This window comes from Amblyomma mixtum, chromosome 3 (assembly GCF_055824585.1).
Source record: "Amblyomma mixtum isolate Tamu chromosome 3, ASM5582458v1, whole genome shotgun sequence".
Lineage (NCBI taxonomy): Eukaryota > Metazoa > Arthropoda > Arachnida > Ixodida > Ixodidae > Amblyomma > Amblyomma mixtum.
Window position 1 is genome coordinate 239959235 of NC_143014.1, and position 23117 is coordinate 239982351.

Genomic DNA, 23117 nt, shown 5'->3' on the forward strand with positions numbered 1-23117 from the left:
CTCAGCGCGATCTCTCGGCCATTAGACTGCCCGATGACCTCTGTCATGAACGTGCTAGTGACGGCCGCTTCGGCGTGATGTCTGTGTTTAATTTTTGCATCACATACATTTCAGTAAAACTTCATTTGTGCAATATTTGTGCAATTCACTTGCTTGTGCAATTTCAGTTGTGCTGTGAATAAAAGAGTGAATTAATTAATTAAGAGTCAATAAAAACTAAATTAAATTGGGAAACTTTTTTTTTTTACGGCACCTCAGTGGCTTTGGCAAGTGGCTTTTAATTCCAATGTCGCGGGCTTGATCCAGGTGGCGACGGTCGTATGTAAATTAAGACAAGATACAAAACCGCCCGTACTCTGTGCGATGTAAGCGCACTTTAAAGAAACCTAAGTGGTCTAAATTAAAATTAGCCCTCTACTACGGCATCCGTCATAGCCTCTGCGACATTTCAGAACGTTTAACTAAAATTGTTGCATTTTTTTTTTACGCATACACACAAGAAAGATCGACCTGAGCCTTCGACATCCTGCCGAAGTAGATATCGCTTGCACAATCATAACCGACCTCATTGGGCAGTCAAACTTCATCATTGCACTGAGAAGTAACGCGGTAGTTAGGAGGAGCAAAAACCACATCGTCATCCTGCTAGCCGGGACCGGAGTCATGACGTCGGATTCAAAGCGATGTGGCTGGGGCCATGCCGGTGCTAGACGGGGATTGCCAAACTCGGCAAGTCGAGCAATTGGCTGCATAGGGAAGAAGCCACCAACCCAGTGCACACGTCAGCAGCTTATCGCGGACGCTGCTAGACGGCGCGCACTGTACCAAAATTAGCCGCAGGCCACGCGTTCCCGTGTTCGCGTTTCATTCCGGCCCGATAGTACATTTTAACCTTACACCGACAAATGTCACCCAGAAGAAGTTACATATTGTCGGGGGCCATACAAAAACGTCACGTCCCGAGAAAGCGCGAAACCAAGCAAAACTAACCGCTAGGCAGAGCGCGTCGGGCCACAGGCCGTGCGCAGTTTTTTTGTTTCTACGCACCGACCGGCGAGGATGCATCAAGCAGCATCATTCCTCCTGCCGCTCCCGCCCACGGCGTAGCATGACACAGCGTGCGCGCGCCCTTTACTGCTGCGCCGGCGTACTAAGCTAGAGTGCTCGAAATGCAGCGTAATTTTGCATAAAGTGCTTGAAATGTAGCGTACTTTTGCAAAAACAAAACATTCCTTCCTTCCTTAACTTTGTCACTAAATGCAAGAATGCCATGAACAACAGCCGGCTGGCCACAGAGCGAGCGCGCCGCTTCACGTACTGCAGACAGGCAACGGCGGCCGGCGCGGCCGCCTAAATTGCTTGCAATGCAGCGTACTTCCACAAATAAACATTTCTCACCTTGCCGCCGTCATAAACAGGAGGAGTTCTGCGTCGAAGGTCAAGAAAGACGAAAAAAAATGCGGTGTGCCCGCACGAACAAATACGCCGCACGCCTTCACGCGCACTAAACTGCCCCACGATGCTCCGTTGTCTGCTGCTCGCATATGGGGGCCCGATTCTCGATATTCGCCAATCCGCCATGAGCGGGGCGTACCCGTGACGTGTGAATCGGGGCGGTGCCAAGTTACGTAAACGCAGAATAGGATGACGACATTGAAGAATAAAGAAAAAAGTATGACAAAAAAATAAACAGTGTCGTCTGCTACTTGGCGCCAAGTACAAAAAACACCGCCGAGTTGCGGCACGAAGGTGAGTTAGCACAGTAGCGCCGTCGAGATGGACGGTGAAATGCGTTGCGGCGGCGGTCTCGGCGTACTCGCCGCACACATTAGCTGAGTGATGGTGCTGAATGCGACGCTAAAGACCCTGTGGCCGGTCGTCACGGAAATAAGAGCGGCCGCTTATTGCCCGAAGCCATCGCGCAGCGCGTCGCGTCTCCGCACTTGTGAGATGCGATCAGCGTCACGGGGAGAGGAATTGGTGGAGAAACGGCTGGCTCTCGATCGTAACCTCAACGCGTCAGTGGCGTTGGAAAGCTTTACCTCACCGCGTCACTTCTTCAGGTGCTTAGAACTTAACGCTACCCTTGGTTACGTTTGCAAGCGGCCGCGCACGAAACGCGACTGCGAATCGCGTCAAGTGCAACGCTATGAGCGCGTACTTCTTATTATCAAAAGCGTCAAATGCGAAAGCAAAATAGGGAGATATTGTTTCCCGCCAGTACTTAAAGAAAAACAGACACTGTCAACAGAACCATGTATTTCACAGTGTTGGCGTTTCACTTAATCTCAATAGGACATGGCACTCATCTTTTGCTTTGTGAACATTAACTAAGTCTGCCTGCAAGCAGACTTCACGGACTTTATATAAAAGCACCTCACGAATGCATGGCGTAGAGTGGCAGGTACATTATTTCATTCAAATAAAAAAAGGCTCTCAATAATGCTATTTAATTTCAATGTTTGAAAAGGCCCTCAATCTCTTTAATTCTGTCTAACAATGAGCACACAGCACTTACCAAGGGCATATAGGCAGCTACACCACTCGTGTGATGCAAGTACGCACCAAAATGTGAGAGGTGAAACAAAATTTGCCATGCCCATCCCTACAATTCCTTTGCTGCAGGACAACAGTAATGCATCTACAGCAGCACCAGGCAGCTCCTTTCAATGCAGCAAGATTCCTTGTAAGAGGGCAACGTGTGATGCCAAGAGAGGTGAAGTCGGCTGGAAAAAGATATCTTCACATATGCTACTCAACATTGGGGAGTGGGACGAATATAGAAGAGGATAGTGAAAGTGGAGGGTGATGCCACATTACAAACAGCTAATGCAGTGTGCAAGACACTTGCTTTATTTGCTTCATGCAAGTTATTGGTTTGGTTTATTGGGGTTTAATGTCCCAAAGCAACTCAGGCTATGAGGGACGCCGTAGTGAAGGGCTCCGGAAATTTCGGCCACCTGGGGTTCTTTAACGTGCATGCAAGTTATTATCATAGGATGCACATACACGCGTATTATCTAGTGCACATGTCATATTAAGCCTGAACATGCCTCGGTGTCAGGTCAAGCTAGGAGCTGAAGGAGAATAAAAACAATGGTGAGTTAAGAAGGAAGAACAGCAACACAACAAGAAAAGCACAAGCATGCACAGCAGCAAGATAACACACAAAGGGGGCAATAAATGCAAGGCTAACATGGCCCACAGTATTTGAGGGAGGCAGCATCACAGACAAGCAGTGGTATTCTGGCAGAAGGTCCATTAATGCAGCATGATAACACTGGATGATGTGGATTGGTTTTGGCAAGCCCTGTGCACTCCACGAGCAATCTACAAGAGGCCTCAGTCATGTTTCTAGCCTGATGTGCAAGTGCATGACTTTCCCTCTGTGCACACTCCTGACCACATACATATCAGGGCCATTGTTGGTTCTCTTTGAGTGGTGAATCACAATGCTGTTAGGCAACATTTACACCATACACTGATGCAATAAAGACCCTGTGATGCCACTATTGTGCACTACAGGAGAGTAATGCTCAATGAAATGCGTTCACTCTCAAAGTAGTTTCCTTTACTGTGAACTAAAATAGACAACCCTCTATCTACACTCAAAATATGACATCTACAGTTCAGTGAAGGGCACCATACCAGATGTAGGTGCTGAAATGTCGGCAAATGTCTGAAAGGACACTGAGGACCAATCGAAGTTGCTCTGCAAAAGTAGATTACCACATTCCAATAACAAAGGGCTTACTGAGAACAAAGCTTGTGTACAGCTCAGAGATTATTTGTTCAATGAAGCAGTTCAAAATTACTGTGGTGAAGCGCGTTGGCAGGAAGGAGCCCTTGGTTGGCAATAACTTTATTAGTCCCACTTCAGTGGATCAGGTGAGGGTGGCTGAAGGGGTGTTGAACAGGTTGGCGACGGCCCTCAGGCCACTCTAGGTGACCAGGCACTGTTTGGCTGCGGCGACCTTCAAGGCCCAGACCATGATGCAATGCACAGAGCAGCCTCCCATTGCTCCTGTGATTCCATCCCTTGGAAAGGAGGTTTTGGTTTGTTTGGGCAAGCCTGATAGGTGCATTTAAAATTACGCTCTGGTGCTTGAGCATAAGTGACAGGTTGGAGATTTCTCCCTTCTATGTATGTACTACACTCTACTGCATGAAAAAAAAATAGAACACTTAAAATGCCTAGTGGTGTGTGCGCATGGAGGGTAAATTGTTTTTTTGAGCATGATTAAGGCAGCTTGAAAAATGGTAAGCAAGTTTGACTCAGAGTTTCCATGAGGAGAGTGTTAAATTAATGAACCGGAACTATTCATCACCAATATAATGATATAACAGGTAGCAAAATGTTGATGAAATTGGAGTCATTGCAAGTGCCTGTGCATAAAATTTAAGCCCCATGAAAAATTACCGTCTTGTACAGCTTTGCTGGCTAATTTCTCTTTAAGTTCAAGCAGAAGTGTGAAACCAAACCAAGTCAGGTGGAAACAGGCTGCTATTCTTTTTTCACACTATAAGAATAATTTTTTTTTCTGACTACCACCAAGTAATATTATTAGTGCTGTATGGTATGTGATGGCATCACAATTAGTGCTAAGAAGTTATTGGGTGCCATGTGCAACCAGAAAAGAAAGGTACGGAAAGCTTGCACACACCACTGTCAAGGAGAGAGGCTGCGATTCTGCAGAAGACCCAGTGTTATCCAACCGGCATTGTGTCAAAAAACAAGCTTCACGCGTCGATGTCCGCAGTGAAAGTCACTGAAAAGAGGATTTGTAATCTGAATCCAAACGTCAGCACATGTCTGAAACTACTTCACTTTATAAAATAATAGATTTTACGTACAGAAAATTAATAAATTTCTGTCTGCCTTGAAACCCATGACCCCTGGATTGCCAGCCAGGCACGCTACCAACTAGGCCGTGCAGGCACATTGACTTTACTGAGGTACAAAGTGGGAGGGAGTGATGCGCGGGTGCTGTTGGCTTAATTTGAAGCCTAGCATTGTAATTACTGCAGTGAACTAGAGATGTGCCAATTAGTGAGAAACTAATTACAATAACATTATGTAGGTGAACTGCAGTGTGGAAGAGTTCAAAGACAAGAATTAGGAACCTGTGTTGAAGCAACTGTGATAAATGTGTGAACACGAATGAAGAACAGTGACTGTGTGTGTGAAGAGAAGCCACTGTAGGGAGCCATAAACACTGTCGTGTCATACCCATGAATGCTGGGCTTAAGTGTGCCCCTACATTTCTGGGGAGCGAGACAAGTTGCATTGCCTCTTAGGTGTTGCAATTTGCTCAAAAAAAGTGAGGTGTCTTTTACATGCAGAGTGAGAAGTTTGTGGAAGCCATTATTGGCAAAATAATTTATTTCCATCACTGAACTTCATGCATCCTAGAATTAATTATGCAGCCTAACTGCAAATCATTACCTAGTGCAACAATACACATTGACGAATGTGTCTCATCTACACAGATAAGAATTTTTTTGGGACAGGCCCGTCTTTCATAACCGTTTGACGGTAGTATACATGCACATTAGTGTTGCCTAGTTCGCAAACTTAAGTAGCTAGCAGTCGCCTTTGCTAAACAGAAAAATGGCAGCATGTACACTGATATGGTCCAGTCACACTAAGGGTTCAGGGGGTGAGCAGGTTGTCTCGGATTTTTCATAAAATGACCAAACAGCATCCCCAATTTGCATGAAGCAAAACGCAAGGGAACATGTCAATGAAAATGGGATCTAACAGAGTTTCACTGGGAGGAAAGGAGGGCAGTGATCTTCCAATGCATGCATTCAAGGTTGATGGCCCAGCACAGAAAAAGAACACAGACCACAAATCCTGGAAAGAGAAAAAGATCCCAAACCTGGGAAGACCGCCTGAGTAACCCAGAAAGATCAACAAAGTTTACTACTACTACTACGACTATTATGATCCATTTCCAGTAGAATTATTGAACCGGATTATGCCCTTCCAGCTACAAAATGCCATTTGGAGCTTTATTATTGAAACACAAATTACGTCCAGCTGCATAATTTATACCTCCATTTACCTTCAACTGAAATAATGTACAATTTCTAGGTTTTCGTCACAGGTACAAATTTGAGCTAGAAGATGGGAATGGGTAGACGTGTGAAGACGCTGGCCAGGCCTTGCATTTTCATCTGGGAAAATGACCATGAAACAATTACGTGACTTCTCCTTCAGGAAAAATAGTTCACTGCTGTATAGCTACTTCCAGCATGTGAAAGAGGCAGTCGAAAGCAAGCACACAGAGGCAACCAGATGCCATGAGACAAAGCATGTTGCGATCTTATCACACAAACAGTGCCACACAAGGCATGTTGCACCCTGAAGAACAGATGTTGTAAATGACTAGAGGCATAGCGACCATGCTGTATGTTGAGGATGTTGTGGACTGCTGGCTCTCAACAAACACCAAAGCAAACAGATAAGCACTGGTGAATGCATGTGCAGTGAACACCCTGGTGCTAGAAGGAAAACATTTTGGTGCTTTCCTGTCCTTCACTGAACTTAAGCACCAAATAAAATGTGCGTTGTGTACAAGCAGAACACGTAGGGAGGCACCACACGAAGGGATGGCACTTCTTCACAATCACCAAAGCATGTGTTGAAGCATGCACTCAGCAAGTTGGCAGACGGTAGGCTGAAAACACTTGGGGCACTTCCTGACTCACACAAAACTGCAGCACCAGACAAAAATGATTTCTACTGTCATGGATATCACCAATATGGTCCTATTCAAAGAACAGCACCAAAATGATGAAGACTTCATCAGCTTCCTGGCAGTATGCTATCAAACTTGAAGCAGAGCAAATGTATGCTGATTACTTGTGGCATAGCTACACGTGACAATCACGGCAGTGAGTGCAATTCTCGAAAGCAGCTGCTGATCATGCACTTCCTGTCTGTCAGGTAGAATCCAAATGGTGCTGTGTCCTCCTCCTTGCTGTAGATGTTGGTGCTCCTTCTGTTATCACCACCTGCCAGTGGTGTCATGGTCCTGCAGCTGAGTGTGGATGAATATGTTGTGTTGCACAGTGCAAGCTCCGCTGACCTTTGCAGAGAACTCTTGACCATGGCGTACCATGACCATGACACCTTTGCAGACACCTCATGTAATCGTTCAGGAACCCGGTATCACCACCCAGCTAGGCAGCCAGTCCAGCCGAGGGGTGAGCGAAGATGAATCTGGCATCATGGCTCCCGAGCACACGAGACCCCACGGTGAGAGTAGTCCACCACATCTGCATAAGATGCAAACCATCACCTGCACATTAATCAACGCTGTGCACTGAAATCTTCCAACGAGCTAGACATTGCGTTTCCAAATATGAGAAATTGTTGAAGCCTCAAGTTCAACTATTGTCTAGTTTTACGTACAAATGTAAAATACGCTGACTGCAAAATCATTCATTAGTATCAAAACGAAGTGTTGCCATATAGCTAGAGGTACTTGATGACACATTGCCACGTATCATTGCAGTGTGTGTTCGTTCACGCTCAAGGCAGCAGGAAAGGGTCGTTATCACTTTTGTTCGTGGCGCGAGAAGCGACCAGACTAATCTCGATTGTTCGCAGCCATCAAAGGCTGCATCTAGGTTTTTCGATTTCTGTAGATGATCTTGTCTTGTTATCTGGAAGTTTCCTTGCCGGCTTTAAATTGAGCGATGCCGGGAGCGGCGGACATTCGTAGTTCGACGATTGACGAGCACGCTTGTTGCTTACGCCGCCACCGAGTGAGTCAGTTCTTTTGCGGGCGCAAGTCAGCCCAAATAAAGAGCTTCGTTTGCAAGTATTTCTGGTGTCTTCCTGACCGCTGGACTGCCGTCACTACAACGTGACATCTGGTGGAGGTGCTGGGTAGCCTTCCATGTACCGGACACCCCCAGCAAGTCGCGACGCCAGCCCTTCGAGTCATTCACCGCAGGACCTGAGTCCAGTCCACCGCGCAAGCCGACGTCTGCTAGGAGACGCACCTGAGTTCGGGATTCTGCCTGACCCTACCCGGAAACGAAAGCCAGCAGGAACGTCCACCATGAGCTTGCCCCAGCCGACGGCTCCAATCATTCTTCACCAGCCCCGGGTGCCACCAACCTTCGACGCTTCGCCTGGCGCCGACCCCGAAGAATGGCTGGAACAGTTCGACCGTGTGGCTGCCTTCAACAACTGGGATGATGCTACGAAGCTTAGGTACGTCTTCTTCGCCTTGGAGGGACCAGCAAAAGTCTGGTTTGAGAATGAGGAAGCTAACCTCACGAACTGGGAAACTTTCAAGGAGCAGCTTCTAAAGACCTTCACGAACGTTGTGCGAAAGGAGAGAGCCCAGCAGCTGCTACAGTCTCGCATACAACACCCAAACGAGACCGTTGCTGTGTACACTGAGGAAATGAAGCGTCTCTTCCGGCGTGCCGACGCAAACATGAAGGAAGAAGAAAAAGTAAGGTTGCTCATGCGAGGAGTTAAAGAGCAACTCTTTGCCGGCCTCGTCCGAAACCCACCGAAAACTGTCGCGGAATTTGTAGAAGAGGCATCCACGATGGAAAAAACTCTGGATGCCCGAGCCCGCCAGTATGACCGCCAGCAGCGCATTTTCTCAGCAAGCTGCCTGGACACCGCTAACAGCAATGACCTGCGGGATGTTATACGTCAAGTTGTGCGAGAGGAGCTCCGACGATTGCTGCCAACGGGAACGCAGCCGCAAATTTCATCGCTCACTGACGTCATCCGGGACGAGGTTCAACAGGCCTTGGGTGTGACGCCGACACCCACGCAGCCTCTGCAGCCCCCAGCCATGACTTACGCCGCAGCTGTGCGCCGTCCTGCCCCTCGACGACGGGACCCAAGCCCCTATCGCCCTCAGCCAGCTGCGTTGGACCGCCGCCCACTCGCCCCAACCCGCCCGTCCTACGAGCGACGCGCGCAGCCGAGGAAATGCGACGAGTGGAGAACTGCCGACCAGCGCCGCCCACTATGCTTCCACTGTGGCGAAGCCGGTCACGTCCTCCGGCACTGCCCATACAGAAGACTGGGCATCCGAGGGTTCTCTTACGACGCTCCACGACCCCGACCCGGCCAGCGACCAGCCGAAATCGAGGAGTTTTTGCGTCGGGAAGAATACTCATCGCCGAGCCGCCTATCACGTTCCCCGTCGCCATCGTCCCCGCGCTTTGTTTCTCCTAGCCGAGGTTACGCCTTGCGTGGACGCTCCCCCAGCCCCCGAAGGTTAAACTAAATAAAGCAGCCTCTGGAGGTGAGGTTGCTTCTAAGCGCAATGACAAAGATCCTCCATCGACGAGTACTCAAGACCATGCCTCAACTACGACGACAACACCGACGACGACGACACCGACGACGACGACACCGACGACGACGACACCGACGACGACGACACCGACGACGACGACACCGACGACGACGACACCGACGACGACGACACCGACGACGATGACACCGACGACGACGACGACACCGACGACGACGACGCGGCGAGATTTGAAGCTTTTACCGCTGCCCAGTGAAGTAACGTCGCAGTACGCCCACCGCAGCCTCACTACTCGACGAAGCCGAGATCGGACACCGAAGACAACGTACAATACGAGAACGCGAACAAGCGATCTTGAAGTTACGGTCGACGGTCACGCGGTTACTGCCTTGGTGGACACGGGAGCTGACTACTCTGTCATGAGTGGCCCACTCGCTGTCCGACTCAGGAAGGTAACAACAACCTGGGATGGCCCGCTGATTCGCACCGCAGGTGGCAACCTGATTACGCCGTCAGGACGCTGCACCGCGAGAGTTACTGTAAATGGGAGAACCTATGCGACAACTTTCCTGATCCTACAGCACTGCTCGAGAGACGTGATTTTGGGAATGGACTTCCTGAACGAACATCAGGCGATCATCGACCTTCGATCTAAGTCGATCAAGCTTTCCACGGAAAAAGCCATACCTGTTGTGACGGGCGCGACTCATCACGTTGCCTTAAACGTCCTCGATGAAGCATTGAGCGTGCCGCCCCGATCAAGTGTTCTCGTCGGCATAGGTACTGGAGACATCGAAAATGCCGAAGGCGTTATCGAGGGGAACACCCAGTTACTCCTGGATCGAGGATTGGGCGTCGCGAGGGGAGTCGCCGAAATCCGAAATGGCCAAGCCCAGGTGTTGCTAACCAACTTCACGGAAGAATTCCGGCATCTAAACAAAGGTACGACGATCGCTTTCCTCGACGAGTTGGCAGACATCAGAGACGTATTTGCCCTACCCGACCAACCAGCAGAACCATCTGACCAAGGCCATCAACCCACGTTCGACATCAACCCGGCATTACCCCGGAGCAGACAAGACCAAATACGCAGTCTTCTTCAAAGGTACACCGATTGCTTCTCATCAGCATCGAATGTGCGACGAACCCGGCTTGCCAAGCACCGCATTATCACAGACGAACACGCACGACCACTCCGACAGAGCCCCTACCGCGTATCGCCGCTAGAACGCCAAGCTATCCGCAAGCAAGTTGAGGAAATGCTTCGTGACGACGTCATACAGCCATCGAGGAGCCCCTGGGCAGCACCGGTCGTCCTAGTGAAAAAGAAAGACGGCACCCTTCGCTTTTGCGTCGATTACCGCCGCCTGAACAACATTACGAAGAAGGATGTCTACCCCCTCCCCCGCATCGACGATACACTCGACCGGCTGTGCAACGCTAAGTACTTCTCATCGATGGACCTGAAGAGCGGCTACTGGCAAATTGAAGTCGACGAAAGAGATCGCGAGAAGACTGCGTTCATCACGCCAGACGGACTCTTCGAGTTCAAGGTGATGCCATTCGGCCTCTGCTCTGCCCCAGCGACGTTCCAGCGAGTAATGGATACGGTGCTCGCAGGCTTGAAGTGGCAGATTTGCCTAGTCTACTTAGATGACGTTGTTGTCTTCTCCTCAAGCTTTGAAGACCACCTCAGAAGGCTTCGGATAGTGCTGGAAACGATCAAGTCTTCAGGCCTGACACTGAAACCGGAGAAGTGCCACTTCGCCTACGAGGAGCTGCTGTTCCTTGGTCACGTCGTAAGCAAGGATGGAGTTCGCCCAGACCCCCAGAAGACGGCTGCGATCGCAGAGTTTCCACAGCCTAATGACAAGAAGGCTATACGCAGATTCCTTGGATTGTGCGCTTATTACCGACGATTCGTCAAGAACTTTTCGCGCATCGCTGAACCTTTGACTCAACTTACCAAGGCTGACGTGCCTTTTAAATGGGAAAGGCCACAAGAGGAAGCTTTCAACGAGCTGAAGCGCCGCTTACAGTCCCCTCCTGTGCTCGGGCACTTTGATGAAAACGCCGAAACCGAAGTTCATACCGATGCAAGCGGGGTGGGCTTAGGAGCGGTCCTCGTTCAGAAAAATGGCAGACAGGAGAAAGTTATCGCGTACGCTAGCCGTTCACTGTCGAGAACCGAAGCCAACTATTCGACGACAGAGAAAGAATGTCTCGCCATTATTTGGGCCACGTCCAAATTTCGCCCCTACCTATACGGACGACCATTCAAGGTTGTGAGCGATCACCATGCTCTGTGCTGGCTGGCCAATTTGAAAGATCCCTCCGGCCGCCTTGCTCGTTGGAGCCTGCGTCTTCAAGAATTCGACATAACTGTAGTCTACAAATCTGGCCGCAAGCATTCCGATGCAGACTGCTTGTCACGAGCTCCTGTCGACGCAGCATCCGAAGAGGAAGACGACGACGCTTTCTTATGACCGGTAAGCGCCAGCAGTTTCGCGCAGCAGCAGCACTCGGATCCTGACTTGCAAAGCCTAGTTGATTATCTGAAAGGCAAGACCGCATCGCCTCCCCGAGGGTTCAAGCGGCAACTGTCGTCCTTCGTCCTTCACAATAATGTCCTCCTGAAGAAGAACTTCGCGCCGAACAGGACAGTGCATCTTCTTGTCGTGCCCAAAAATCTCAGGCAAGAAATTATGCAGGCATGTCATGATGAGCCGACTGCAGGACATCTCGGGATTGCTCGCACGTTGCACCGCATCCAGGAGAAGTACTATTGGCCGCGGCTAGCTACCGACGTTTCCCATTATGTGAAAACGTGCCGTGAGTGTCAGCGACGCAAAACGCCTCCGATTAGACCAGCCGGACTCCTGAACCCCATACCACCTCCAACTAAGCCCTTTCAGCAAATAGGAATGGACCTCCTCGGCCCCTTTCCGACTTCATCATCAGGTAACAAATGGATCATCGTGGCCACCGACTACATGACCCGATACGCCGAAGCAAAAGCGTTGCCTAATGGTACCGCAACGGAAGTCGCAAAATTTTTTGTCGAACAAATTCTCCTGCGACACGGCGCCCCCGAAGTGCTCATCACAGACAGAGGGACGGCATTTACAGCGGAGCTGACGCAAGCCATTTTAAAGTACAGCCAGACAAGCCATCGGAGGACAACTGCCTATCATCCGCAAACCAACGGACTGACAGAGCGTCTGAACAAGACCATCGCAGACATGCTCTCCATGTACATCGACGCCGAACACAAGACGTGGGACTCTATTCTGCCCTACGTGATCTTCGCCTATAATACTGCCGCCCAGGAGACAACCAGGTTTACTCCATTCCAGCTGGTATACGGCAGGAAGCCCACGACAACACTCGACGCAATGCTCCCGCACGTTTCTGACGAAGACAACCTCGACGTCGCCGCCTACCTTCATCGCGCCGAGGAAGCCCGAAGACTTGCGCGGCTTCGCATTCAAGACCAGCAGCACACCGACGCCCGACGCTACAATCTGCGCCGACGAAACACGCATTACAAGCCAGGTGATCGTGTCTGGATATGGACGCCAGTTCGCCGCCGTGGATTGAGTGAAAAGTTGCTGCGACGCTACTTTGGCCCGTACAAGGTTCTCCGTCGCATCGGTGACCTCGACTACGAAGTCATCCCCGACGGCACGACGGCATCTCAGCGACGCCGCACACGCCCGGAAGTCGTACATGTCGTACGCCTGAAGCCATATTATGAACGCTAAAGGACTGGAAGTTTTCATTGTCCGTGTTTATTTTCATTTTAAAGCATCGAGACGATGCTTCTTTGGAAGGGGGGTAATGCCACGTATCATTGCAGTGTGTGTTCGTTCACGCTCAAGGCAGCAGGAAAGGGTCGTTATCACTTTTGTTCGTGGCGCGAGAAGCGACCAGACTAATCTCGATTGTTCGCAGCCATCAAAGGCTGCATCTAGGTTTTTCCAGATATCTGTAGATGATCTTGTCTTGTTATCTGGAAGTTTCCTTGCCGGCTTTAAATTGAGCGATGCCGGGAGCGGCGGACATTCGTAGTTCGACGATTGACGAGCACGCTTGTTGCTTACGCCGCCACCGAGTGAGTCAGTTCTTTTGCGGGCGCAAGTCAGCCCAAATAAAGAGCTTCGTTTGCAAGTATTTCTGGTGTCTTCCTGACCGCTGGACTGCCGTCACTACAACGTGACAATATGTTGTGTTGCACAGTGCAAGCTCCGCTGACCTTTGCAGAGAACTCTTGACCATGGCGTACCATGACCATGACACCTTTGCAGACACCTCATGTAATCGTTCAGGAACCCGGTATCACCACCCAGCTAGGCAGCCAGTCCAGCCGAGGGGTGAGCGAAGATGAATCTGGCATCATGGCTCCCGAGCACACGAGACCCCACGGTGAGAGTAGTCCACCACATCTGCATAAGATGCAAACCATCACCTGCACATTAATCAACGCTGTGCACTGAAATCTTCCAACGAGCTAGACATTGCGTTTCCAAATATGAGAAATTGTTGAAGCCTCAAGTTCAACTATTGTCTAGTTTTACGTACAAATGTAAAATACGCTGACTGCAAAATCATTCATTAGTATCAAAACGAAGTGTTGCCATATAGCTAGAGGTACTTGATGACACATTTCCCAAACTGATGGATACAAATAATTAATACACACTTTTTATACTCAAGAAAACCACCACAGAATGCACTGCAAGGAAGGGCACAAGTTCAACTGTTTATGACTACCATGAGTTTTTTAGTATATGCATGCTTTTTCATTTTGCACCAATTGAAATGAGGCTACCTTGACATTGCGGTCACTAAGAGAAATCCAAAGCCAGAGAACAACACTGCGTGTCACCCAAACCTATCTCCACTGTCACCTGAAAAGTACAGACATGATTAATTTACATGTGGTTCTATTTACACTGTTCTTCCTTGCTCAATAAACTATATATAAATGCAGACAGATATCATTAGCCGCATGCAATCTTACTGCAGGCAAACATGCTATCCCTTCATGCCTGCCACAGCACACTAAGCACGTGCTCACCAGTTTAACGATTTCCATGCGGGCAGCACATGGAGAGAGACTGCACATAAATGGGTCATGGATGGATCCCGCACAGATTCTTGTGAGCTGGAACCTTCACCGGCAGGAACACCACACCTGTAAATAAAATGTACAAGACTCATATATATTTGTTTTCCGTGTGCCCTTAGAGAAATAATTTTTTCCACCCTCCTACGGTAATTTCCACGTGACTGCTGCGTAACTGATGATGTAACACTGTTATGAAAATTTCAGCTTGAATAGCGAAATCACTTTAGTGTGCTTCATTAATAATGCTTAAGACAGGTTATAGTATTCTTTTACGCTGTCACGCATTTTTTTTCACACTTAAGGAAACGACGCCTTTCAGCTGATTTCACCGATGCTGCCTTTCACATTCATCAACACCAAACACAAAGAAATCGATCAACGTACTAGCATGCTAGGCTTTGTTTTCTCAACTTGGCGCTGTGTGCAAAAACTGAAACACAGTATGAAAAAAGCAACGCGAAGTACCGAATACAAATTTCGGATTCTTGTTTTAAAGTCATCTCCAGCATACATGCGAAAGGAATGAGAATGATGCTACACACACACGGATGTCTCGTCAAGAAGCCCGACACATTCCTGGAGTTTGTTGCTCGGCCGCGCAAACACCTCTCGTGTCATCCGCTCATCACGCGAGGCAAAGCCCATCCGTTCAGCGACGTTTCACAGCTGGCGATCGTCCCTCAGAGCTCGACAGTTCGGCACTGCTTCTCGCCGCAATGCATCCTTGCATAGCCACCACATATATGCCTCGTCAGATGATTGCACAGACGAGCTGTCTAGTCAGAGACAACTCGAAAGCATCGCGGTGACCTCGAAAGTCGCTCACCTTTCCCACTTCTAGGGTTTAACAAACGATGAATGAATGCAAGGAGCAGCAAATCGCAGCGCCGGCACCGCCATTCGAGCAATTTTCGCGCTTCACTAACCGCACGGACGGATGATTTCTCACCGCGAGCGAAGGGTTTGCAACGGGAGAGCAGTTAGCGCCCCCATGCGGCTGTACGCTTAAGCCTTCACTATTAACGCTCTCGAGGGTTGCTTATTTCAGATGAGCTCTTACAACGCGATATCATTACATTGTGCAATCAAAACAAGACTTTTGTAAGCTTAGTTTTGTCTTGAAATAAATACCCGTTAAAATGCGGCTACCTAACGCCGTATAAATCAGCATTTCACTAACTCATTTGCATGATTCGGGTACCTTTCGCCGGGCGAAATGATGGCGGCGAATTTCAGCCATTTTTTGCAATGGCGGCACAACGTAAACGTGATGAAACGTCATTCTGACATCACTCCAAAATGTGTGCCTATCACGTGATTTACGTGATATTGTTCCAACCAATCAGATTTTAGGAAGTTGCCATTTCCGGTGTGCAGCTATTTTCTCCGAATTGGCAAGTCGAGCGCAAGTGCTCTCGCACGGACCGCTTGTAGCTTCTTTTCCCTTCACAATCACATATATGTACCAGCCGGGCACCAAGAATAGCGCTACAAAAATGCGTTTTCAATGCCACGTCAAATCGACGTCACCGCGAAAAGTGCTTGCGTAACCGACCCTGATTGACACGCCCATTGACGGCGATTGACACTTCTGACAGCCAATCAGAGAGGCAATATGGCGCCGACAGGCGAATGTGAATATCGAGAATAGGGCCCTGGGTCACAGCCGCCGCGCCGGTCACCGCCCCCGCGCGCGCGCGCGTTTAAAGACTAGTGGCGCCATCCGGGAGGCGGCAGATTATCTATTGGAGGAGGAGGATTGCGCGTCATTTCCTGGGGCCAGATTTCGCCGAGTGTCCGCTCTTTACCAAATATATCTCTCTATGGGCTAACCTCGGCCTGTGGCTCTTTCATTTGGGCGGGCAAAACCGAACTTGCGCCTTCCATCGTACATGGGTGGGTTTGGTATACCTTGCATCCGCACCATGTGTAACGTGCTCGCCTTGCGAGGAGTACGCGATCTTGTGCGCAACCCAGACTATCCCGGGAGAACACTCATCGCATACTTTCTGGGTACAGCGCGTAGTGTGTTTTTTACACAACACGCGGTTAGCGCTACAGCCGAGCAGCCGCCGGCATTTTTCGTTAACGTGCGTCGCACACTGGCATCGTTGACTGCCAGCGTGCCCGATCTCGATGTTGATGAAACCCCGCCCTCCAGGATGTGTGAAGCACTAACGGTCGCTGAGCTGACCCGCGAACAACACCAGAAAACGAGACGGGCACGCTGGCGCCAACTGACCTCAGCTGCGCTTCCTGCAGATGTCAGGGACTTCGGCTGGCTGCGAGGCTGGCGGGTCCTGCCCACAAGAGACCGCCTTGCGGCGTGGGGCGTGGCGCCCTCCGCCCGATGCCCGCAGTGCGGTCTCCTTGAAACTTTGCAGCACGCAATGTTTGAGTGTGTAGTTGCGCGCACCTTTTGGATATTAGTGTCACGCATGTTTTTAACCCGCCTGGAAGCACGCACTAGTTCACCCGAAGTGTTTCAAAATATGCTCTTGTGTGTCGGCATGTTCGTTTTGTGGCGGCAGCGTGGAGTGGCGTCCTTAAATGGACGTCCGCAAAGAGCAATGTTTCCAATCTTGCAGCGCCTCCGCACGCGCCTCTTTGAACAAGCATGCGTGGGCGCTCTGTCAATGAGCGAGGCTGAGTTTTTGCGCAAATGGTCGACATATTTCATCGTCCTGCGCGGCGGTCGACTGTCTGCTTTCTTAATACCTTACTGACGTGCTCAGTGCTGCGTCACTGCGCATGTGCTTGACTGATCAGAGCATTGAGTTCAGCTGTTTTGTTTTGTATTTTTTATGTTATCACAGAACAAAATAGACTTCTCTTTCCACGCCGCCGCCGAGTGATTAAGTAATTTGTGGGCGCAAGTCAGCCCAAATAAAGAGTTTCGTTTCGAAGACGTTCTCGCTGGTTTCCTATTCGCCGTACTGCAGTCACCTCTACGTGACATCTCGTGGAGGTGCGGGGTAGGCTGCTGGCAGGCCTGAAGTGGCAGATTTGTCTGGTATATTTACATGACGTTATTGTCTTCGCCTCGAGCTTTGAAGAGCACCTGAAAAGGCTGCTCTTCAATGATCAGACTTGCCCAAAACCACAAGTACTGTCTGGTCGATGAAGCTGAGCAAAGAAGTAGACCGTGGGAAGAAGGCACGCTGGCAGAGCTAGAGTATTAGTATCCGCATATGGCAGCGGCTGCGAACATTTTTAAAGTGATAGCTTCTGTTCAGTAGAAGGCTTCTGTTCAGTAGAAAACTCGGCGACAACCCGTCGCCATCCTGGATTGCGCTGTAAAACTCTGGATTGGTTAAAAAGGTGGCTACTTCATACTTGAGGCGGATTTGAACAAGTATGAAGTCAGATGGCTAATGTAGTCAGTAATAAATTATGCTATATTGGCTTGCGATTCAGTCATGTGCACTGATGAAAATGGGAGAATGAAATAAAGAGGGCATGGTAAATCTTACTAGAAGAGCATTTTTTTAAAATACCAGATAGCAATAGGCTGGAGGTCATAGCTCTAGTTTTTGCACGATAAGCTATCATCCTTACGACAACTAGATAACGATATTTCGGTTAGTGGCAACCTGCAGCTGTGATTGTTTTAAGAAGTAAGAAGTGAACTCCATTCGCAAATGCATGGCGCAGGAGCATCAGCTGCTGCGCCGTGCACAGCCAGGCGCTAACAAAATGACGCAAATCTAAAACATCCGCGTGAAGAAAACGAGTCAAGACAAAACTGAAATCAAGTTCGCTTCAGCACGCGTTCAGCGGCAGTCACCGTAAAGGCCGAACCGGAAGGAAACGTTTCTTCGGCGCCGCGTCACCGTCGTTGTCGCTCGCCGCCGCAGGAGGGGGCAGTCAAACATATGAGGGCGTACGAAGTGGGGACTCAGCACGGGCTTTAGGTATGTTTTGTTTCGTTTGTTCTTGTGTTCAGTTCGCGCACGAGATGCTTTGTCCTCCTCGCGCGTGCAAAAGTGGCGCTACAATGCAAATTTATTATGACTGTAAATATACGTGTGAGTATACAAGCAAATAGACAAAAGTTTTATAAAGTTAAATGGCTATAAATACAAAGTTGTAGTGTTTATAGCCGCAGATACATGCAAATTATCGCATATATGCTATTCCTGTAAATAGGTGTCAGTATATGTAAATAAAAGCACATAAACGTCCTCCTCTTTTCTACAGTCTGTGCCCGATGTTCATCAACTCCACATCAATGAGCTTAAAATCGCCCACACTTTATAGAAAACTGAAAGAAGCAAGCAGCCGTACTGCACATAATTACCCGGCGCCAGTTTAATGCTGCTGCGAGCACACCTCGTCAGCTTCCCGGACCGCGCCATTTACTTGCGCAAAACAATTTTCGTTAACCCTGGAGCCACGAAACAAACGAACGTAACAACTTACAACGCTTTATTCGTCTTGCAGGGAAGCGGAGCGAACGCCTTGCGGTGGCCTAAAAACAATTTCATATTCCTGATCTGCGTCGGCAGCTAACCTGTTTCCGCGGCCAGCAAGTGCCGCTATCGCCGCTCCGCCCTACAGGGTGGAAGATTTTCGGGACGCCCTGGCCAACGCTGGTGCGCTCCCCGACGTCGTGGCGTTGGGGGCGTATCAGATTAACCACGTGTGGGCGGTGACGATGAGCACCTCAGAAGCTGCGAAGAAACTTGCTGCCTGCAAAGAGCTACAAGTGAAAGGGCGCCGGTGCATTATTTTCGACCCTGAAGATCAGCAGGTAAAGCTGCGCCTGCATTGGATGCTGCATGGTGTGGCGGACGAAGACATCCGGACTGCTTTCGCGGCGTTCGGCAACGTGACGGAGGTGACGCGGGAGCGTTGGCGTGTCCAAGGCTTGAAGGAGAAAGGCTCGACCACCAGGACCGTGCTACTGAAGTTGAAGCCGGGAGTTAAGGTGGATGATTTGCCACACCAGGTCCGAGTAGCCGGTGAACTGGCCCTCGTTGTTGTCCCTGGGCGACCGATGCAGTGCCTGCCTGCGTTGCCACGGCACGGGTCACGTTCGCCGCGACTGCAAGGTGCCCAGGTGTTCCCTGTGCAGGCGCTGCGGACACGTGGACGCGGACTGCGTCCGTACCTACGCGTCAGCTACCGGGGTCGGAAAGGCGAACGACACTGCGGAACTCATGGACATCGCCGAGGCGGAGGAAGCAGCCACTGGTACGGACGAGGCGGGCAAGTCGGCTTCCACACTTGCGACGTCAGGGACTCCCAGTGACGACACCAAAGCGGCCGACGAACCAGAGAGCCAACAGCCGACGGGAGGCTCCCTCGGCGTCTCTAACGAGACGCCAGAGAACGGAGCGTGCCCATCAGAGCCCGTAGTCGTCGAGGGAAAGGACCTGAACGAGGACCACCACGAGAATACCGGCGCCCGCACAACAAGCGTCTCGCCCCCCCTTAACACCCCGGCGAAGCGTTCCCATGACCAGGCCAGCCCTGAAGGGGACAAAGTGGTAGCACCCGGCGTCGAGGAGCCCCCTGCAAAGACGACTCAAGCCCGGCGTTCGTTGTTACGGCCACGCCCAAACCATGCGGCCGACAAACGGTACTCCTCCGCAGGCAAGGTCCTACGCGAGCAGACTGATGTTCTTGAGCCGGATGATACCGGCGGCCACAGTGGCGTCTAGCGGCGCTCTAGACGTGGAAGGTAAGCACCATGCTGTTGGTTCCTTCCTCTTGCGTAAAAATGGCTCCCGCCTCCGCCTTTAGAGTCGCTACATTGAATGTGAGGGGCCTGGCGGCAAGGAAAAAACAAGGTCAGGTGTACCGACTTATTACGGAGCGCGAGATAGATGTATTGGCCGTGCAGGAGACGAAAGTGGACGGCAACGAAGGAACCGACAGCATGGTGCGACGTTTCACGACTAGATTTTATGCTGTCGTCAGTCAAGCAGTGGGAACATCGGCTGGCTGCGTGCTTTTTGTAAAGAAGATGCCGGGGCTAGAGGTGTAGGCTTATTTTTCGTGTGTGTATGGCCGGTGTATTGTGCTTGATTTTTGTCTGAACGGCAATGAGTGGCGCATTGTTACTGTGTACGCGCCGAATGTGGTTGAGGAAAGGGTTGCCTTTTTCCAAAGCCTCCAAGAGCGCCTTTGTACGGAGAGGAGGCTCATTGTATTAGGCGACTTCAATTGTGTTCTTAACGCGCGCGATAGGTCAGGTATCCGGGGGTTTCGAGACAGGAGCACTGAAGTGTTGATGCGAATGATCGAGAACGGAAACCTTGAGGATGTGACTGAACTTATTGAGGGTGCGCGGACAGTGCAGTTCACTCATTTCCAGGGCTCAAGCCATGCACGGCTGGACCGCATTTACGCATCAGTCGACCTTGCCCCTGTTTGCAACCATTATGAAGTTGTGGGAGTCTCCTTCTCAGACCACTGTTTAGTTGAGTGCTGCCTGGGAAGTGTGAACCGAAGCAAGGCATTTTCGTGGGAAATGTGGAAGCTAAACAACACGCTTCTTCAAGACGAAATCTACTGCAGAGCAGTAAAGGACGAAATAGGTAAAATAAACCCGCGCAAGAACCTGAGGATTTGGCAACAGTGGGAGCTAAGTAAAGAATCTTTAAAAATCAAAGCAATAGAAAGGGCGACATGTATTCGTTATAAGGAAAAACAAGACGAAGCTGAGCTAAGGTCACTGCTTCAAACGTTGATGAAGCAGGAATGCAAAGAGCCTGGGAAATGGATAGAAGATGTCAGGAAAACAAAACAAAAGATAGAGCTTATGGAAGAACGGCGTTATCGCGGAGCACTAGTGAGGGCAAGGGCGGAAGACACAGCTGCTGGCGAAGCGCCATCGAAACGTGCTCTTGGTCTAGAAAAAGCGCGCGCTGAAAGAAATCACATCGATAAAATAGAATGGGGGGGGTATCTTATTGGCAGACACTGACCACATCAAAGAAGCCTGTAATGAATACTACCAGAGGCTTTTTTCATCGACTCCTGTAGACGCAGTAGCCTTTACGCATCAGTTTCTTGGTGCAATGCCACGGCTTGACGAAGAAAGCAAAAAGAAAATGGAACTAACAATAACTCACAGCGAGGTAGAGCACGCGATAGATCAGTTAAACCTAGGAAAATCACCAGGACCAGATGGATTCAGTGCGGCATTTTATAAAGAATTTAAGCACGAAATTGCCCCAGTGCTGTGTACAATTTTCAATGAAGCCTATAAAATAAACGTATTGCCTCCGTCTTTTGGGACCTCCCATACAGTGCTCATACCTAAAACGGATGATATAGAGAAATTACAATTGGTTACAGCGTATCGACCCATAGCACTCACTAATGTGGACTACAAAATTTTTATGAAGGTATTGGCGCGTAGACTGCAGACAGTGATATCGGATATTGTTGGACCCCACCAGACATGTGGAATCAAAGGGCGCTCAATTTTTTCCAACATTCACAAAGCGCGCAGTGTGCTTGAAAGCTGTGATGACATCAATGGGCGAGTAGCGATGCTTCAGATTGATCTTGAAAAGGCATTTGATTGTGTTTCTCATGAAATATTGTTTGCCGTTTTAGACCATGTGAACGTCGGTTCAGTTATCCGTAAGGGTGTAGCCCTGGCGTATCGAAACTGCACGACGAGGCTGATTGTTAACAAGAGTCTGGGGGCCCCCATTAGCGTGCAGCGTTCGGTGCGTCAGGGCTGCCCCCTCAGCCCTCTCTTGTTTTGTATTTACATCGAAACGCTGTGCATGAAAATCATAGAAAACAATAGTATTAATGGCTTTAGGTTACAAGCAGCTGAAGTTAAGCTGCTGGCCTATGCAGATGACGTTGCAGTATTTACGGTTGATCAGGGGAGCATAAGTGAAGCTGTCGGGTGTGTACGCGCGTTCAGCGAAGTCACAGGTAGCGGGGTTAACTGGTCCAAGTGCCTTGGGCTCTGGCATGGATGGTGGCCATCCCACCCGGACCATTTCGCCAACGTACCGTGGGCGACGACCCCGGGCAAGTATTTGGGCGTTCCGCTCGATGCTTATCGCGATAGCGAGGACTATTGGAAAGAGCAAACTAAAGACGCACGTGACCGAGCTGGGAAATGGAAAGGCACCAACCTTTCAATTTTCGCCAAAGCTACAGTCTGCAATCTTTTTTTTTATTAGCAAACTCTGGTATGTGATGCAGGTTTTGCATTGCTCGCGTGTGAACGTTCAGAAGCTACACAGGATTTTTGCAGTTTTCATATGGGCGTCCGAATGGGAACGTTGTAGCAGAACGAACCTATTCCGGCGGGTAAAAGACGGGGGGCTAGGGCTAGGGCACCTCTTTTTAAGGCAGCTGGTGAACCGTTTTTTGTTTTTTCGCGACGTCACAGACCCGTTCTTGCGCACCGTGTGCCAAGTGAAGCTGCGGCGATTGCTGCCGGAGTTTGTGGTATCCACAGAAGAGCTCTCTGGTGGAACTTTTGGTTACTACAAAGAGATTGTAGCAAGCGTTCGGTTTCTTTCAGCACGTTTTTCCACCGATTATTTGTGGAAAAGCAAAAGGAAAAAGTTGTACAATGATCTTTGTGATATTGTTTTCCCAGAGCCCATGTACAGGGCCTTGTACAGTGGAGGCCCGGGAGGGGATGTTTTAAAAAGGGTGAAGAAAATGCAGGTGCCACCAGGAGTAAAGACTTTCTTTTT

At 49.8% G+C, this 23117-nt stretch overlaps 3 long non-coding RNA genes across 5 annotated transcripts in view; all 3 read right to left on the reverse strand.

Moving 5' to 3' along the window:
- LOC149354127 (uncharacterized) overlaps positions 1 to 23117 on the reverse strand; it is a 532700-nt gene that overhangs the window by 202338 nt on the left and 307245 nt on the right. The gene's annotated exons all lie outside the window — the stretch shown is intronic.
- On the reverse strand, positions 5362 to 7435 carry LOC149354129 (uncharacterized). The gene is made up of 2 exons (XR_016291165.1): positions 7095 to 7435; positions 5362 to 7040 (listed from the first exon to the last, which is right to left on the reverse strand). It is a non-coding gene; the product is annotated as an uncharacterized LOC149354129 (long non-coding RNA).
- On the reverse strand, positions 13527 to 15939 carry LOC149354130 (uncharacterized). 3 transcript variants are annotated; one of them, XR_016291169.1, is made up of 3 exons: positions 15614 to 15939; positions 14383 to 14499; positions 13527 to 13747 (listed from the first exon to the last, which is right to left on the reverse strand). It is a non-coding gene; the product is annotated as an uncharacterized LOC149354130 (long non-coding RNA). The 3 variants fall into 3 exon arrangements; XR_016291168.1 differs by having other exon boundaries at positions 15260 to 15939; XR_016291167.1 differs by having other exon boundaries at positions 14976 to 15939.